Below are 8969 nucleotides of genomic sequence, written 5' to 3' on the forward strand. Positions count from 1 at the left end.
CAGGGACCCTTGCTTCCATGGGGCACCACAGGGTCACAATTGTTCTCTCAGTTTCCAGAGTCCTTGCAATGGAGCCATGGCCCCTTGATTCCATTGTCCCCAGCCTCTCCCAAGGCTCTCCTTGGTTCCGCAGAGGCACAATGGCCCCTTGGTTCCACAAGGCCCTGCAGGGTCACAGTGGCCTCTGTGGTGCCACCAGGCCCCAGACTGTCACCATGGACTCCTTGCTTCCATCCAGCCCCACAGTGTCACCATGGCCCCTTGGCTCTGTGCTGCCATGTCATACACAGTGTCACCATGGTCCTCTTAGTGCCACCAGGCCCCGCAGTGTCACAATGGCCCCTTGCTTCCCCAGGGCCCTGCAGTGTCGCAATCATCAGAGAATCAGCCAGGCTGGAAATGACCTTGGAGAGCATCAAGTCCAGCCTGGGACCCAACACCACATTCGCACCCAGACCACAGCACTCAGTCTTTCCTTAAACACCTCCAGGGACCGTGACTCACCTATCTACCATCCCAACGCATTCCAACGCCCAACCACCCATTGTGTGGAGAATATTTTCTAATGTCCAATCTAAAAATCCCCTGGTGCAGCTGAAGGCTGTGTCCTCTTGTCCTGTCACTGTTCCCTGGGAAAAGAGCCCAACCCCCACCTGGCTGCACCCTCCTGTCAGGGAGTTGTAGAGAGTGATGAGGTCTCCCCTGAGCCTCCTCTTCTCCAGGATAAACAACCCCAGCTCCCTCAGCCACTCCTCACAGGACTTGTGTTCCAGACCCCTCCCCAGCCTTGTTGCCCTTCTCTGGACACGCTCCAGCCCCTCCAGGTCCTTCCTAAATTGGGGGGCCCAGAACTGGACACAGCACTCGAGGTGCTGCCCAACCAGGGCTGAGCACAGGACAAGAATCCCTGCCCTGCTCCTGCTGGCCACACTATTCCTGATCCACAGGAGTGCCAGGGGTTGGATGAGGCAAATGGTGGAGAGGGAGTGGGGACAAAGTCTGATTAAATGTCAGCCATGAAGGGTCTTGATTTTAATATCTGTTCAGACTGCATTAGAAGGTGCTGGGGGTCAATATTATTTGGACATTAGAATGCATTTCTGAAATTTGTCTAACTAACCAGAGAATAATTGAAAACTTCAATTTTTCCCAGGGGCTTTTCTTGTTATGGTGTTTCAAACAAATATTTATGAGCTTTTCTCACTGAATTCATGAACTGAAGAGCTCAAGAAAGAAGAGGCCTCTGGAGTAGCAAAATTCATCATCAACTCCAAGTGGCTGAAGATCCACCTCCATCAGAGCAGTAACGAACAGAAATGGGCACAGTTTTGTGGCTGCCCCAGCTTTGCAATGGGCCCTGGGCCTGGAGCAGGAGCAGCTCTTGAGGGCCCCAAGGCCGGGGCTCTTGTGCTGCCCTGGGCAGATGGGATGGCAGCAGGGGCTGCAGAGCTCTCAGCACCTCAGGCCGAGGGGAGCAGGGCAGCCAGGGAGCCTCCTTTGGCCTTGGCCAAGCACCTTCCCCCATGGCTGGGGCTGAGTCCTGTGGCAGCTGCAGCTGCTGCTGTGGCCTTGGCAGGGGCTGAGGCCGTGGGGCCAATGCCCAGAGCAGCCTGGCCTGAGCAGAGCTGTGGGGCCAGAGCCGGCTGGGCTGGGCTGGGCTCAGAGAGGCCCTTGGTGCTGCCCAGAGCTCAGGGCAGCTGGCAGAGCTTGCAGGGAGCTGGGCTGGGCTCCGAGAGCGTGGCCCAGAAACCATCAGTGTCCATCTCAGCCTGGCTGAGCGTGCAGGGACAGGACTCAGGCCAGGCCTTGTGGGGCAGGGCCAGCGCCTGTGCAAGGCATTGCAAACAGGCAAGTGGCCCAGAGAGGAGGCTGCTCTGTGCCCTTGGTGGCAGGGACAGAGCAGGGAGGGGGCCCAGGACATTTGTCAGCGCCAGCCTCTTGCCCATGCCTTGGCAGCCCTGGCTGCTGAGCCCAGCTTTGGCCTGGGCTGAGTTTGGCTGTGGCCCAGCTCCATCCTCCTGCGGGGCTCAGGGCCTGTTCCCGGCCATGGCCAGCCCTGCCTGCCTCTCTGCTGGCCCAGAGGCCGGCAGAGCCCGGGGCAGGGCTGTCTGTGCAGCCCCACAGGTGCCACGGGCTCTGCAGGAGCTGGCAGGGGCTGCCCAGCAGGGAGGCCATGGGGCACAGAGCCCCAAGGCTGCTGTGGGCACCACGGCACAGGGGCCGTTCCCAGCCGCAATGCTCCTGGCCTGGGCTGGGCCTGCACAGGGGCTGGGCCACCATGGCTGGGCCAGCACAGGGCCACAAAGGGGCCACGCAGCCGCTCACGGGGCTGACAGCAAGGCCAGGCACACACAAGCAACTGCTGAGCATGGCCTGTGCTGGCCAGGCCTGACTGTGCCAAAGGCAGAGCTCAGCTGCCCTTGGGGGCTGCAGCAACACTCCAGAGCCCAAAGAGCCTCCATGGCTGGGCTGGAGACCAAGGCTGCAGGAGGGAAATGCAGGGCTGCTGCGGGATGGGGAGGCCATTGAATTCCAGCACACACCTCAGCTCTCTGATGATCCCGGCACCGTGCTGGGCCCTGTTTCACACTGGAGCAGAGCAGATATTGATGGGGCACAGGAGCCCTGCGGGGCTGTCAGGGACCTGCAGCTTGCAAGGTGCTCTGCTCTCCCTCAGGTGCTCTGGGAGAGATCCAATCCCAGCTGGGCACCTCAGGGCACAAGTGGCACTGCCTGTTGATGGGCACACAGCTAATGTCTGCCTGGAAAGGGGCACAGGTTTTAATTCCTGTTAGTTTTATAATATACAAGCAAATCTTTGTTATCTGGGTCACTTGAGGATTTTAAGTAATGGCAACGTTTTCCCACCAGGAAGAGGAACTTCCTGGATCTACTGGATCCTTCTACTGATGTCACGGGAAGAAATACAGATCTTCCCCTCTGCCACTGACATTCAGTCTAATATTTCATGACCCCCTTCCTTCAGGTTTATTGGCTACAGGTTTCCAGCTCTCCTGTTTAAATGGCTGTGTCTAAGGACATCTCTTCACTGGATCAGCTGGATCTATGTCCTTCCTGCTGCTCTCAGATTTCCTCCTCCAGATGCTGTCTGGTCATTTGAACGCCTCTCAGCTGACTGGTTTCATGCTTTGAACTTCAGGGAGTGGCCAAATCTTTCAATTTAAAAAAAATATGAATTGAGTATCTCACTGTGGTTATACCTATCACTGAATTTCCATTTCTTATGTATTTGCTTAAAAACTATTCCTGTTCAGAAAGCCGTGGGGGATGGTGGACATGTCATATGCTGCTGGGACATCCCAGAGAGCTGAGGGAAGAGCTGTGATGGTTATTAAACTGTTCAAATGTTCATCTTCTATTTGTTGGCAAGAAACCTTTCTGTGCCTCTGAGTGTCACCAGTCCCTGAGCCCAAAGGACACAAACCTGATGAGTTGTGGTTCCCACTGCAGGGGCTGCACTTGGACATGGCTCTGCACAGGAAAGCTCTTCATCCCCTTTCTCTCTTTTCCTCCCTCTGGGCATGGAGGGAGCTCCTGACTTCAGTGTGTGACTCGTGTGTGCAAAGAGCAAATCTGGGCAGAATCGGGGCAGGGAGGGCTTGGGGTGACCTTGGGATCTGTGCTGGGCACAGAAGGTGTTTTCCATTGCTCTGAGACTGTCTGCAGTGCAAAGTGGATTTAATATCCAGCAGAGGAATGATTTTTGCATTTGATAAAGCTGTGCCTTCCCTTGGCTTTGCTGCCTGAAAACAAATGAACATCCCTCTGTGTCTCGGGCAGCTCCTTCTGCAAGGAAAGTAGGTGGGAGTTGGAGCCAAGGAGCTGAAAGCTGCAGGTGCAGCCTGGGCTGGAGGGAGCTCAGATTTGCACAAGGCTGCTCTGAGTGCCAGGGCTTGGATGGGGAAAATGGTGGGCTGGGGGTAGGGACAGAGTCTGATTGATTGTCAGCCATGAAGGGTCTTGATTTTCATATCCATTCAAACTGCATGAAGAGGTACCTGGATTCAGTGTCCATTGGAGATTGCGTGTATCAATTTATGGACAGGGAAAAAAACATAAACAGGACCTAAAAAATGTTTTCTATCTTTTTAAATAGAATAGATTCAATTTGAATACACTACTGAAATCTAATTAACCACAAATGATTTGGAAAGTGAAATCAAATTATTCCCAGAGGCTTGGCTTGTTCCTAAACCTGTCGAGGTTTAGGGCAAATTTGGAGGAGAATTTCCAAATTAGGGCTCCTCCAGTTAGCAAACCCACACAGCCCCTCCCCCCAACCGGTTCGGGAAGGATTCCTCAGAGAGGAGTGGAAAGAACCTGTTTATTTAACAGGCACAGCACCCCCAGCACACAAAATGAACAATACCAGATGACACCACTCTGAAAAAGATGACAAATTCAGAAAGTCTCTCTGGGGGTGGTCACTCTGTTCTCAGTCCCTCCGGCGCTGGGGCTGCTGCTGCAGGCCAGAAGGTGCAGGATCTTGGTGTTTCTCAGGTCCCAGTCCGGAGCAGGTTCGAAGTGATCCGAAAAAGGAAAGGAGAAACCGTCCAGGAAGAAATTGGACAGTTTAGCTGAATTAGCTAAAGAGCAAAAGCAAGCAGAAGCAAAGCGAGCAAGAGCGAAAGAGCCAAAGCAGAAAGCAAAAGCAGCAAAAGCAAAAGCTGCAGTCTCTGTGTCCCGCCAGGCTGATAAGAAAACCAAAACAAAACTTTCCCGCTTCAGAGCCGGTCTTAAAGGTACAGAACATAATATCCAACATTAACAGAACACATGAATGGGGATACAAGCATCATAACGTCACCCTAGGACATTCCACCCCTTATCCCCATATCATCAACATACTACCACACATCATGCATTTATTCACACAAAATTTCCATCTGCTCCCCCACAATTTACAAGCAACACCCATTATGTCCTCATCACATCCCCACACTGGACCACTGAATCCAGGCCCCATACTACAGAGCTGCAGGATTTCACCCCTTTCACCTTACTCACTCAAAGCTCCATCTATCACTTGCTCAGACCTTCGACACTTGCACATCTCCTTCTCCATCTCCCACTTGCCCAGACCTTCAACACTTACACATTTCTTTCTATCTCATGTCTGTATGGTTTAATGTACAGACAATGGCAGTAACATCCAACAAACAGTGATATTGCATATCATTCTCACCCCACAATCAGATCTCCCTGTGGTACACATCGTGTTGTTCCATCTCTTTGCATTATCCACCATGTGCAACCTGGTCCCTGAGTAAAGACAACCCCACGAATGGGTTTGTCTGTACTCAAGGCAGAATTGACCCACACATTCTTCCCTAACAAACCTCTGACATGTACCACTGGGACTTTATCTCCATCTATTACATTCAGGGAGTCAGACTGGGCAGGACCTGCTCGGTTGGTGGAACCTCGGGTGTTAACTAACCAGGTGGCCTTTGCTAAATGCTGCTCCCAATTTTTGAAAGATCCCCCACCCAAAGCTTTCAGCTGTGTTTTTAGTAGTCCATTGTACCTCTCCACTTTGCCTGCAGCTGGTGCATGGTAGGGGATATGGTACACCCACTCAATGCCATGTTCGCTAGCCCAGGTGTTGATAAGGCTGTTCTTGAAATGAGTCCCATTGTCTGACTCAATCCTCTCAGGGGTACCATGTCTCCACAGGATTTGCTTTTCCAGGGCCAGGATGGTGTTCCGGGCAGTAGCATGAGGCACAGGGTAGGTTTGCAACCATCCAGTGGTGGCTTCCACCATGGTCAGCACGTAGCGCTTGCCCTGGTGTGTCTGGGGCAGTGTGATGTAGTCTATCTGCCAGGCCTCCCCATACTTGTACTTGGACCATCGCCCACCATACCACAGGGGCTTCACTCGCTTGGCCTGCTTGATGGCAGCACACGTCTCACAGTCATGGATAACCTGTGAAATACTGTCCATGGTTAAATCCACCCCTCGGTCTCTTGCCCACTTAGAGGTGGCATCTCTGCCCTGATGGCCTGAGGCATCATGGGCCCATCGAGCTAGGAATAACTCTCCCTTGTGTTCCCAATCTAGGTCTATCTTTGACACCCCTATCTTTGCTGCCTGGTCTACCTGCTCATTGTTTTGGTGCTCCTCATTGGCTCTACTCTTGGGGACATGGGCATCTACATGGCGGACTTTCACAGGTAGCCTCCCTACCCTGGTAGCAATATCTTTCCACTCATCAGCAGCCCAAATTGGTTTTCCTCTACGCTGCCAGTTAGCCTTTTTCCACCTCTCCAGCCATCCCCACAGAGCATTGGCTACCATCCATGAATCAGTGTAGAGGTAGAGCTTTGGCCATTTCTCTCTTTCTGCAATGTCCAGGGCCAGTTGAACGGCTTTGAGTTCTGCAAGTTGACTTGATCCACCTTCTCCTTCAGTAGCTTGTGCAACCTGTCGTGTGGGGCTCCATACGGCTGCTTTCCACTTCTGGTTCATCCCTAAGATGCGACAGGAACCGTCAGTGAAAAGAGCATAGCGTGTTTCCTCTGGGGGCAGTTGGTTATATGGAGGAGCCTCTTCAGCCCGTGTCACTGGTTCTTGTTCTTCATCTGTGACACCAAAATTCTCACCTTCGGGCCAATTTGTAATTACCTCCAAAATCCCAGGGCGATTCAGTTTACCTATATGGGCGCGCTGAGTGATAAGAGCAATCCACTTGCTCCATGTGGCACTGGTGGCATGGTGAGTGGAAGGAACCTTGCCTTTGAACATCCACCCCAGCACCGGTAGTCGGGGTGCCAGGAGGAGTTGTGCTTCTGTACCAATCACCTCTGAGGCGGCTTGGACTCCTTCATAGGCAGCCAAGATTTCCTTCTCTGTGGGAGTGTAGTTGGCCTCAGAGCCTCTGTAGCCTCGACTCCAAAATCCCAGTGGTCGACCCCGAGTCTCCCCAGGCACCTTCTGCCAAAGGCTCCAGGACAAGCCATGGTTCCCGGCTGCAGAGTAGAGCATGTTCTTCACATCTGGTCCTGTCCTAACTGGGCCAAGAGCTACTGCATGAGCTATCTCCTGCTTGATCTGGACAAAGGCCTGTTGCTGCTCAGGGCCCCAGTGGAAAGTGTTCTTCTTGCGGGTGACCAGGTAAAGAGGGCTCACGATCTGACTATACTCAGGAATGTGCATCCTCCAAAAACCTATGGCACCTAGGAAGGCCTGTGTCTCTTTCTTATTGGTGGGTGGAGACATTGCTGTGATCTTGTTGATGACATCTGTAGGAATCTGACGCCGTCCATCTTGCCACTTCACTCCCAGGAACTGAATCTCACGAGCTGGTCCCTTTACTTTGCTCTTTTTAATGGCGAAACCAGCTCCCAGGAGGATTTGGATGATTTCCTTTCCTTTCTCAAACACTTCCGCAGCTGTGTTCCCCCACACAATGATGTCATCAATATATTGCAGATGTTCTGGAGCCTCACCCCTTTCTAGTGCAGTCTGGATCAGTCCATGGCAGATGGTAGGACTGTGCTTCCACCCCTGGGGCAGTCGGTTCCAGGTATACTGCACTCCCCTCCACGTGAAAGCAAACTGAGGCCTGCATTCTGCTGCCAGAGGAATGGAGAAAAATGCATTGGCAATGTCTATAGTGGCATACCACCTCGCTGCCTTGGACTCAAGCTCGTACTGGAGCTCTAATATGTCTGGCACGGCAGCACTCAGTGGTGGAGTCACCTCATTCAATGCACGGTAGTCCACAGTCAATCTCCATTCTCCTTCAGATTTTCGCACAGGCCAAATGGGGCTGTTGAAGGGTGAGTGGGTCTTGCTGACCACCCCTTGGCTCTCCAGCTCTCGGATCATCTTATGGATGGGGATCACAGCATCTTGAGTGGTTCTATACTGTCGTCGATGCACTATGGAGGTGGCAATTGGCACCCGTTGATCTTCTCCCATCAGACATCCTACTGCAGATGGATTCTCAGACAGCCCAGGCAAGGTGTTCAATTGCTGGATGCCCTCTGTCTCTACAGCAGCTATCCCAAATGCCCACTTGAGTCCTTTTGGGTCTTTGAAATACCCACTTCGAAGGTAGTCTATGCCCAAAATACATGGGGCCTCTGGGCTAGTCACAATAGGATGTTTCTTCCACTCATTCCCAGTCAGGCTCACATCAGCTTCCACCAAAGTGAAATCCTGGGATCCCCCTGTCACACCAGCAATAGAAACAGACTCTGTCCCCACATGTCTCGACGGAATTAATGTACATTGCGCGCCAGTATCAACCAAAGCTTTATACTCTTGTGGTTCCGATGTGCCAGGCCAACGAATCCACACAGACCAGAAAACACGATTTTCCCTGGCCTCTACCTGGCTAGAGGCAGGGCCCCTCTAAGCCTGGTTATCCTTCTTTCCCTGGGCATATGTCTTGGATGTTCCTTCAAGGGGATCAGATGTGGCATCATCAGCATCATACCTGGTGGTTCGGCTACGGGCAACTGGAGCTGCTTTCTTCCTGGTGGCTTCCTTCAATTCACGCACCCGTCGTGCCAGAACAGCAGTAGGTTTTCCATCCCACCTCCTCATATTTTCTCCACAGTCACGCAGGTAGAACCACAGCTCTGTTCGTGGGGTGTACCTTCTCTGGCCATCTGGGGAACGTCTGCCTTGGATACCAGAACCTCTGATCTGTACTGCTGAGATTTGGAGAAGGTCTTCTTTAATCTCCTCTCTGAGCTTCTTATGATTCTCCTCTATCTTATCCTCTAAGTTCTGCAGACATGTTTCTACCGCTGCAATTCTGGCATGTGTTGGGCCATGCACAGCATCTGCATATGCTCGGAGCTTCCTTGCCATATCCAGCACAGTCTCGTCCCTCTCATCCCGCTTCATTATGGCTAGGGCAGAAGCATATTCGTGTGGCCCAAGTCGCACAAGTTTCCGCCACATCACAGACGTGCATGGCACCAAGTCTGGGT

This window comes from Agelaius phoeniceus, assembly GCF_051311805.1.
Source record: "Agelaius phoeniceus isolate bAgePho1 chromosome W unlocalized genomic scaffold, bAgePho1.hap1 SUPER_W_unloc_1, whole genome shotgun sequence".
NCBI classification, from domain to species: domain Eukaryota; kingdom Metazoa; phylum Chordata; class Aves; order Passeriformes; family Icteridae; genus Agelaius; species Agelaius phoeniceus.